This window comes from Choloepus didactylus, chromosome 2 (genome assembly GCF_015220235.1).
Source record: "Choloepus didactylus isolate mChoDid1 chromosome 2, mChoDid1.pri, whole genome shotgun sequence".
NCBI lineage: Eukaryota > Metazoa > Chordata > Mammalia > Pilosa > Megalonychidae > Choloepus > Choloepus didactylus.
In genome coordinates this window covers 217,936,675-217,945,173 of record NC_051308.1, presented here as the reverse complement: position 1 = coordinate 217,945,173, position 8,499 = coordinate 217,936,675, and the positions used below count along the sequence as shown (strand labels likewise).

Genomic DNA, 8,499 nt, shown 5'->3' with positions numbered 1-8,499 from the left:
ATATGAAAGCAATATATTAAAATAATCTTTTTAAAATAATTGGGTTTCTCTTAGATTTTACGTGCCAAAATATGGCCACTTTCTGGGTGGAGGGTGGGGAGCTAACATAAATCCAAGTTGAAAAATAAATGACAACCTGCTGCATCCCCCTTCCCCATAATGTCGACACCCCTTTTCAATATGAACAAGTTAGAGGGTCATTGACAGAGATCCCTGAAGATTGAGACAGTGACCAAGTCAGAGGGAGGAGTAGCAACAGATAAGGTAGGATTTAACAAATGATTGTGACTACTGAATCATTATACAGATATTTTTTTTAGTCTCTAGTATATTAGAACAGTTAGAAGGAAATAACTGAAATTGTGGAACTGTAATCCATACCAAACTTTGAAATTTGTTCTCTAACTACTTGTTAAACCATACTTTGAAAGTTATCACTTTTCTGTATGTATATTTCACAATAAAAAATGTTTAAATAAAAATAAATAAATAAATAAATAAATGAACTTCAAATTTGTAATTATTAGAGAGCACTTCTCACAATGTGTCTCCCCACTTGCTTGTATGCTAGGGCAGTGACTGTGACTAAATTTTGTATTCCCAACACCTAATATAATGATTTGCACATAGTAAGTACTCAATAAAAGTTTAGTAAAGAATGATTTAACTTTCACCTTTCATCCTTCTTAATGTGTTTTAGAGCTTTCTGAGTTTATCATTTTAATAATAAACTCAAATTTAGTTTGAAAATTTTGCAACTCACCTTTAAATAATTGATCTGTCACTCCAGGTCCCAGCAGGAAACTGAATCCAACTCAGATGGTTCAAAAAACTTTAATGAAGGGACTGTTCAAGGGGTGTAGGCAAGGAGCAAAAAGGGAGGTCGAAGGGGAGTCATTACAACCCCTGCTTGAAAATGCGGGGGGAAGAAGTGGTGTTTCCTGAACCCGGTGAGACCTGGAGCCACAAAAGAGGGGATGCCAACCAGAGCTGTTGTCTTGGGAGGAACACTGCCAGAAAATAAGAAATTGCAGTCCAGAGCTGGGAAAACCCCCAAACTCTCTCTTCTCTGCATGCTGATCTCCTGCAAGTGCCTCCCATTAGCTGAATCCAAGAGAAGCCAGCCACAAGTGGGCCCAGGTGATGCCACCCATGGGACTAGCTTCCTGGGGCACAGGCACATAAGGGCAGACAATGGATGGGGGCAAGGGGTAGAACAGGGGAGGCACAAAGTACACCAGTCACCAACTCCATATCGTAGCTGAGTGATGCCAGTTCAGTCATATTCTCATTGGAAACTAAATTGTAAAGTCAGCCACCACCAGTGTTTTTCATACCAGATAGTTTAAATTTACCAACTTAAATTTCCCTTAGATTGATTTTGTTTAGGAGGGTGAATCACCTCAATCATTCACCACCCCACCCCCAAAAAAGACTTAATAAACTTTAAGCAAACATGATCACTTAAACTTTATCACACCAACTTATAATTTTAGAACAAATGAGCTCCCTTAAATCAACTTAATGGTATAAATTGGTCATATCTATGATGCAGTGGTTAAAAATGTGGACTCTGGAATCAGATTCAAATTCCTGGTAACCTTGAGCAAGTGACTTAACCTCCCTGTGATTTTATTTTCTCAACCCTCAAAATAGGAATAACAGTAGTACTTACCTCATAGGGACATTATCAGAGTAAAATGCCATATGCGGATGTTGGCTATTATTATTTCTGTGATTCCAAGTTCCTAGAAGGACTGCATTGTGGAGAGAAGAAAGAAGAGCCTGCCTCATCAAAAGAGGTGTTGGCTGGGGACTGGCAGTTTGACATGCTGAGCCCTCTGTCTTGGGGCTGGCCCCTATGAAGTTTGTTACTGCAAAGGAGAGGCTAAACATGCTTATGATTGTGCCTAAGAGTCTTACCCTGAGTGCTTCTTTGTTGCTCAGATGTGGCCCTCTCTCTCTAACTAAGCCACTTCAGCAGGTGAACTCACTGCCCTCCCCCCTACGTGGGACCTGTGTCCCAGGGGTGTAGTCTCCCCGGCAAGGCAGGATATGACTCCTGGGGATGAATCTAGACCCAGCATCGTGAGATTGAGACCATCTTCTTGACCAAAAGGGGGATGCGAAATGATACGAAATAAAGCTTCAGTGGCTGAGGGATTTCAAATGGAGTCGAGAGGTCACTCTGGTGGACATTCTTACACACTATATAGATAACACTTTTTGGTTTTAATGCATTGGAATAGCTAGAAGTAAATACCTGAAACTACCAAACGCCAACCCAGTAGCCTTGACTCTTGAAGAGGATTGTACAACAATGTAGATTACGAGGGGTGACGGTGTGATTGTGAAAGCCTTGTGGATCGCACTCGCTTTATCCAGTGTATGGATGGATGAGTAGAAAAATGGGGACAAAAACTGAAGGAAAAATAGGGTGGGATGGTGGGTGATTTGGGTGTCTTTTTTTATTTTTATTTTTTTATTCTTTTTCTGATGCTTTCTGGTATAAGGAAAATGTTCAAAAATAGATTGGGGTGATGAATGCACAAGTATATGATTGTACTGTGAACAGCTGATTGTACACCATAGATGATTGTACGGTATGTGAATATATCGCAATAAAAAGAAAAAAACTTTAAAAAAAAAAAAAAAGAGGTGTTGGAAAGCCATAAGGGCCTAGTGCGCCTGTCTTGGGAACAACTGTGATTGCCAAGGTGCCAAACTCTGCCAGTAGAGTTATCCATTTTACACACAACTTCCCTAGAGGTTAGGGACAAACCTAATGAGTCAGCTTGTTGGGGCTTAAAAGCAACTATCTGGTCCCATCCTTTGATAAACTGGATCTTCCAAGAGTGCATAAAAAAGCTTAAAGCAGGCCCCAAGTTTCTGCACCACACTGTACCTCTGTACTGCGTGTGGCCTCACAGACAGCGGAATCTATGTGGTCTCAGGCAGTTTCCAGATAAGCGTTTCCTACTTCCGGGAGGGTAATAACACCGTGGTTTTTTCCCCTCCTCTGTTATTTTCCGTCTGGTTAAGGAAAACAGGAATATTCAACCAGTATGCTTTTTTTTTTCCAGCACTTAGTATCAGGTTCAATGTTTCAGCTCGAGATGATTATGAAGACTGGTTTGAGGAAATTAGTTGGAGAGGTAGTTGAGAGTTGGACAGGTTCCTGAGCCATGTCATTCCCCTGCTGAAAAACTTCTGAATGCCTTTCCTGTGCAAACTCAGGAGACTTAGAAAATAAAATGCAAAAATAAAATAAAATTAAGACTGATTTCATTTTTAAGAGGATATACACCTGTAAGATCCAGCCATGCTGAACTACTTGCAGGTCCTCAAACTCACAAAGTTCTCTCTCCCCTTGAAGCCTTTGCATATACTTGGGATGCCCTTCCCCAGCCCTTCACTTGGCTATCTCCTGAGGTCCTTCAAGTTTAGCTTGGATGACACCTCCTCCAGGAAGCATTCCTCAACTCCCAGCCTGGCCTAGGTGACCCTCCTCTGTATTCCCACTGCACCCTCTACTTATCCTTTTCTAGCACACCACACTGATTTGCAACTGCCCATTTACTTGTCCGTGTCCCTGACTCTTTTCAGCAACTTGAAGACAGGATCCCACATCTCATTCACCATTATACCTCTTGTATCTAACACAGTTCTTGGCGCATAGTAGATGCTCAATAAATACTTGTTGACTATTTATTGTAATAGTCACCTAAATGGTCTTTGTGCTTTTATTCTTCTCCCAGTCTCTACACAGCAGCCAGAGACAACTCCTCACCACGGCCTTCAAGGCCATATAGGATTTTTTTTTTAATATAGCCATGATAGGTTTACAGGAAAAAAAAATGATGCAGAAAGTACAGAGCTCCCATATACCTCCCCACATACCCAATTTCACTATTATTAACATTTTGCTTTAGTGTAGTACCTTTGTTATTGATGAATCGATATTACTATAATTATATTATTAACTATAGTCCATAGTTTACATTAGGATTCACTCTTTGAGTTGAACAGTTCTATAAGTTTTTTTTTTAATTGTAGTAACATATATACAACATAAAATTTCCCATTTAAACCACTTTCAAGCATACAATTCAATGGTGTTAATTACAATCACTATGTTTTGCTACCATCACCACCATCCATTTTCAAAACTTTTCCATTGCCCCAAACAGAAACTCTGTACCAATTGAGCATTAACTCATTTCCCACCCCCACCTGTGCGCCTGATAACCTCCATACAGGATTTTGACCTTACCTACCTCATCCACCTCATCTGCTATTTGTGCTCTCTTGTGCTCACTATATTCGCCAGCCACATGGCCTTTCTTCTGTTCCTAGAATTCACCTAATCAGTTCCTGCCTCAGGGCCCCTTCGCTCGCTGCTCCTTTTTTTCCAGAGTGCCCTTCCTCTAGCACTTGCCATGGCTGGCTTCTTCTCACCCTTCAGTATCCCCTCAGAAATGCCATTCCTGACCATCCCACTTAAAGTATATAACCCTGTCCCCTTCTCAGTTGCTTCATAATTTCTTGTTTTATTGTTTTGCTAACTCTTATTTTTACCCTGCTTGTTCACTTGGTGATTATCTGTCTCCCCTAACTAGAAAGTAAGCCGCACAAAAACAGGCATCCTATCTTTTGTTCACTGCTGACCTCAACAGCCAGAACAGTGCCTGGCATCTATTAGGAGGTATTTAATAAATATTTGTTGAATGAATGAATGGAACAAGTGCTGGCCTTCAAGTAGTTGCCTTAAGTGGGTGTGTCCACCCTTGCTCTGACCTGACATCATTGCTTGAAAGTATTTTGGGATCTCATTTTTTAGAATTGACTTCAGGACCACTTTAAAAGTCACACTTTCACTACTCTGCAGTCTTGCCCAATTTTGTCCTCAAAATCCTTCTCCCCAATTACTACCTTATATTCACTAACTTTGGTGTTGAATAATTTGCTTCTCAAAATTAAATTCACCCTCAAGAATGAAAATTTATCACCTGGGATAATAGTCTGAAGAATGGACTTTAGCTTCTGAAGGAAAGTTGAAAAGAGGAATAGAAAAATCTCTCATTTCAACGTGTAAGTTTTGGGGTGTTGTGTTAATTTTAAAAGATTACCTTATGTTATGGTGAAATCTTATACCCTGGGACAACAGTGTTTTCACTTGGATTGGTTTCTCATTCAAGCTATTTTTGAAATAGTTCAATTTTAAAGAATTCAATTTATAGGGAAAAAAATCCAATGGTATTTAGGTTAAAAGACAACTCCAACATAATACCTCACTATTCCTCAAATATCTTACATATTCCAACCCATTTGTGCCCCTCTTTCTGTTCTTTTCTCTGTCTAGAATGGACCTTCTATACTTCAACCCAACCCCTAGCAAAATATTATTCTTTCTTCTGGGCCCAGCTCAAACATCCACTTTCCAGAATTCCCACCCCATGCAAACCTCCTTCAGAATTAATTTCATCATCCTCTGATTTCCCAAACTGCCTGGGTATAAGCTCTAGCAGGGCAGGGGCTGGTCTGTCTTCAAAGCCATTTCCCCAGCACAGCACCTTGCAGGGTGCTCAAAATATATTTGTTGAATGAATGAACACTTTTCCATTCTATTACCCAGCACATATTATTTAGCTTTTAAACTGTCTTCCAATCCTACAAGACCTTCCATTTCTTTTACAGTAAGGAGCATGGTCTTATTCATCTATTATCTCGCTGACATATGGAGAGGGCAGGAGTGACCCTGGGCCCAGAAGAAGGGTATTTATCTTGTTTCAATTCCAAAACTTCACATATTTGCTCTCAGCTCAGCCAACATCACAGTGGATTTCCTGTTTGCTTGTTTGTTTGTTGCAGAAATCAAGGGTTTGCTGACAAATAATAAAGCACAATTTTCACCCCAGAAAGCAGTTCCTAACAGAAAACACGAATTAAACGTAAAACTACATAATTGCCTTTTTTTTTTTTTTGAAGGTATGAGGAGGAAGGCACATGTAGATGTCCCGAAGGATAAAAAAACAAAATCTTAACTCTGGTAGAAATTTAAATAACTTTTATTTTCTTCTTTATTTCATTATTTTCCAAATTCTCAAATATTTATCACATATTAGCAGTTAAAAAATGCTATTAAATAATAAAAGTATTTACTTAAATTAAATATCATAGCTAGTTTTTGCAAGATGAAGCCTTTTCACTAATGTTGATGAAAAAGAATCCACTCATTTAGAAACATCAAATGCTAAAAAATGCTCACCCAAGAAATATATGTAGAAAAGTCATTCTGTGAAAGGCACCTTGAAAGGTATGTATTAAAAATTTTAAGACAACTTGCTCAAATACATTACTCATTGAAAGGAGCTAAAATTAGAGGTATATTATCTAGGAATTTTTTTTAATTATAAAAATCAATTTATTTAAGGAAAACATCAATAAAATAACTCTAAATTGCCTTCCAAAACCAAGCCATTTTGCTAAACTATCTTCTCATTAAATAAGTCTTTAGAAATAATATTTTTCCATGCAAGGAATAAGGTTTTGTTCTATTTAGTAGCGTATCAGCAACCTAAAGAAGAAACAGTGCGTTAAGAATAAAGAGCTTCCCAATGAGATCCTTGATATTTATCATAAAATACTTCGAATGCCTTTAACACCAGATGAGAACAACGTTGCTTCTAAAATATAACACTGGAAAAGTCTAGTAATAATGACAAGTACATTAAAACAACAAACATCAAAACATGTTTTGAAAACAAATGGTTACATTGGCTAGTAGAAATAAAATCTTAAATGGAGTCAACTAAGCCTTCAACAGTATCTTTAGAACAGTTTTGCATAATATATCCATAAAGAAAGAATAGGTGTCTCCTTGGCTATTTTCACTATGCTTTCTGATATTTCACTTCGTCTGCATTTCTTCAATAGAAGCCTAGCACATCATTCTCCCTGGCTTCAAGAAGCTTCTGGATTCCCAAACTCATTTCCCACAGATAATCGAGATCCACTTGAGCAGAGTGCTGCAAGAAAATCTGCAGGGTAAGAAGTCAAATGTGTCCTAACTCTTCTGGGGAACACCTAATCCTTGTGACACAGGTGTTTAACAGAGCCATCACCCTCACTGGCCTCTTCTACCACTGCTGGTGTCTGCTGCTCAGGGTCTTATGGTGAAATATGAGCATCACAGTGGCAGTTGGTAGTGGCAACCATGCTGTTGCCCCTTCTTGAAAAGATAGCTTCCTGCCTTTCACTGACAAACTTCTTCAGGTCTCATACAGGGACTCATTATAGTCATGGAAAATGCTTGCAGCCAGGTCCCTTTCAATTTCCTTCTGCTGCAGTGTTTCTACCTCTCCAAGCAGCAGGTTCTCCAGTTCTTCAAAGTTCATTTCCTTGCTATTTAGCTGTGCCTCTTTAATTTCACAGGCGAAAACATGTATCTGAAATTCTTCTGAGCCATGGGAACTCGCTGTAAATGCAAAGCAATCACTCTCTGTTGTCCCATCATGTACAGACTAACATTTTATGGATTGGCAAAGATGCTATCTCCACATTGCTAGATGGGTCTATGATTCTAACAGTAACTTTGGAATATTTGGCACATACAGAGTAACAGCAAAGGGGTACTGACTAGAAGATTTTGTAATTGCCATTGCTCATAAAGCTTCCACTTCATTACGCAGAGAAGAAACCTTCATACGTCCTAAGTAGGTCAGTTTTTTAAATAAAATGCTGTCTTCTTCAGGTAGTCCACTTGAAGAAGATGGACTGGGTGTAGAAATTTCTGTATTTGATGGATCCAAAATTAACTGAAGAGATGGCTTATTTGTTTAGTTGGCTGAAACATCTCCAAGTGAATGGTCTACTAAAATCTCACTGGAACTTTGAGGATCAACAGAAAGATCGCTTTGCCCTTTTTCAGAAACTCTCAAAATTTCTTCCATGGCTTTCTCCCATTGTTCATCATCATTAGAAACTTCAGTTGAGGTTTTTCATCTTTTGTAGAAGTACCATCTGCATGCTGAGGAACAAAAACAAACTCTTCCTGTTCCATGTAGTCACAGAATCAGATGACCCACTAACCTTCTGTATTTAAGTTCTGACCTCCATTGCAGTTCTGCAAACTTACCTTCCCACATCCACTCGGTCAAAACTTCTCAGGGTCTCCACGGACGCTGCCAGAACCACTCCGCCAGGGACCGGCATCCCACCTGCCGCCCCGTGCTCTGCGGCTGGGCCTCTCACATTAACTCTGTGCCACCAGAGCCCTCCTGTTTTGTTTTCTATATTCTCTGAGCCCAAAGAAAGCTTCTGATGAAGAGAGGACTCTAATTTCTGAAGATTATCCCTGTCCCCCATCCCGAAGCCTGGGCCCGACTGAGTCCAGATATAATCTCCCTTGGGTCTAGGTGTCTCCAACTTGAATAGAACTCCCTTCTCTTCCTAGGTTCCTCTGGCTTCCCCTGCCCAGCTCTAATCTCTTCTCCCATT

The 8,499-nt window shown here is 39.5% G+C and overlaps 1 pseudogene; it reads right to left on the bottom strand.

Moving 5' to 3' along the window:
* Positions 1-6,094: 6,094 nt before the first annotated feature.
* On the bottom strand, positions 6,095-8,118 carry LOC119520128 (annotated as a pseudogene).
* Positions 8,119-8,499: the final 381 nt, after the last annotated feature.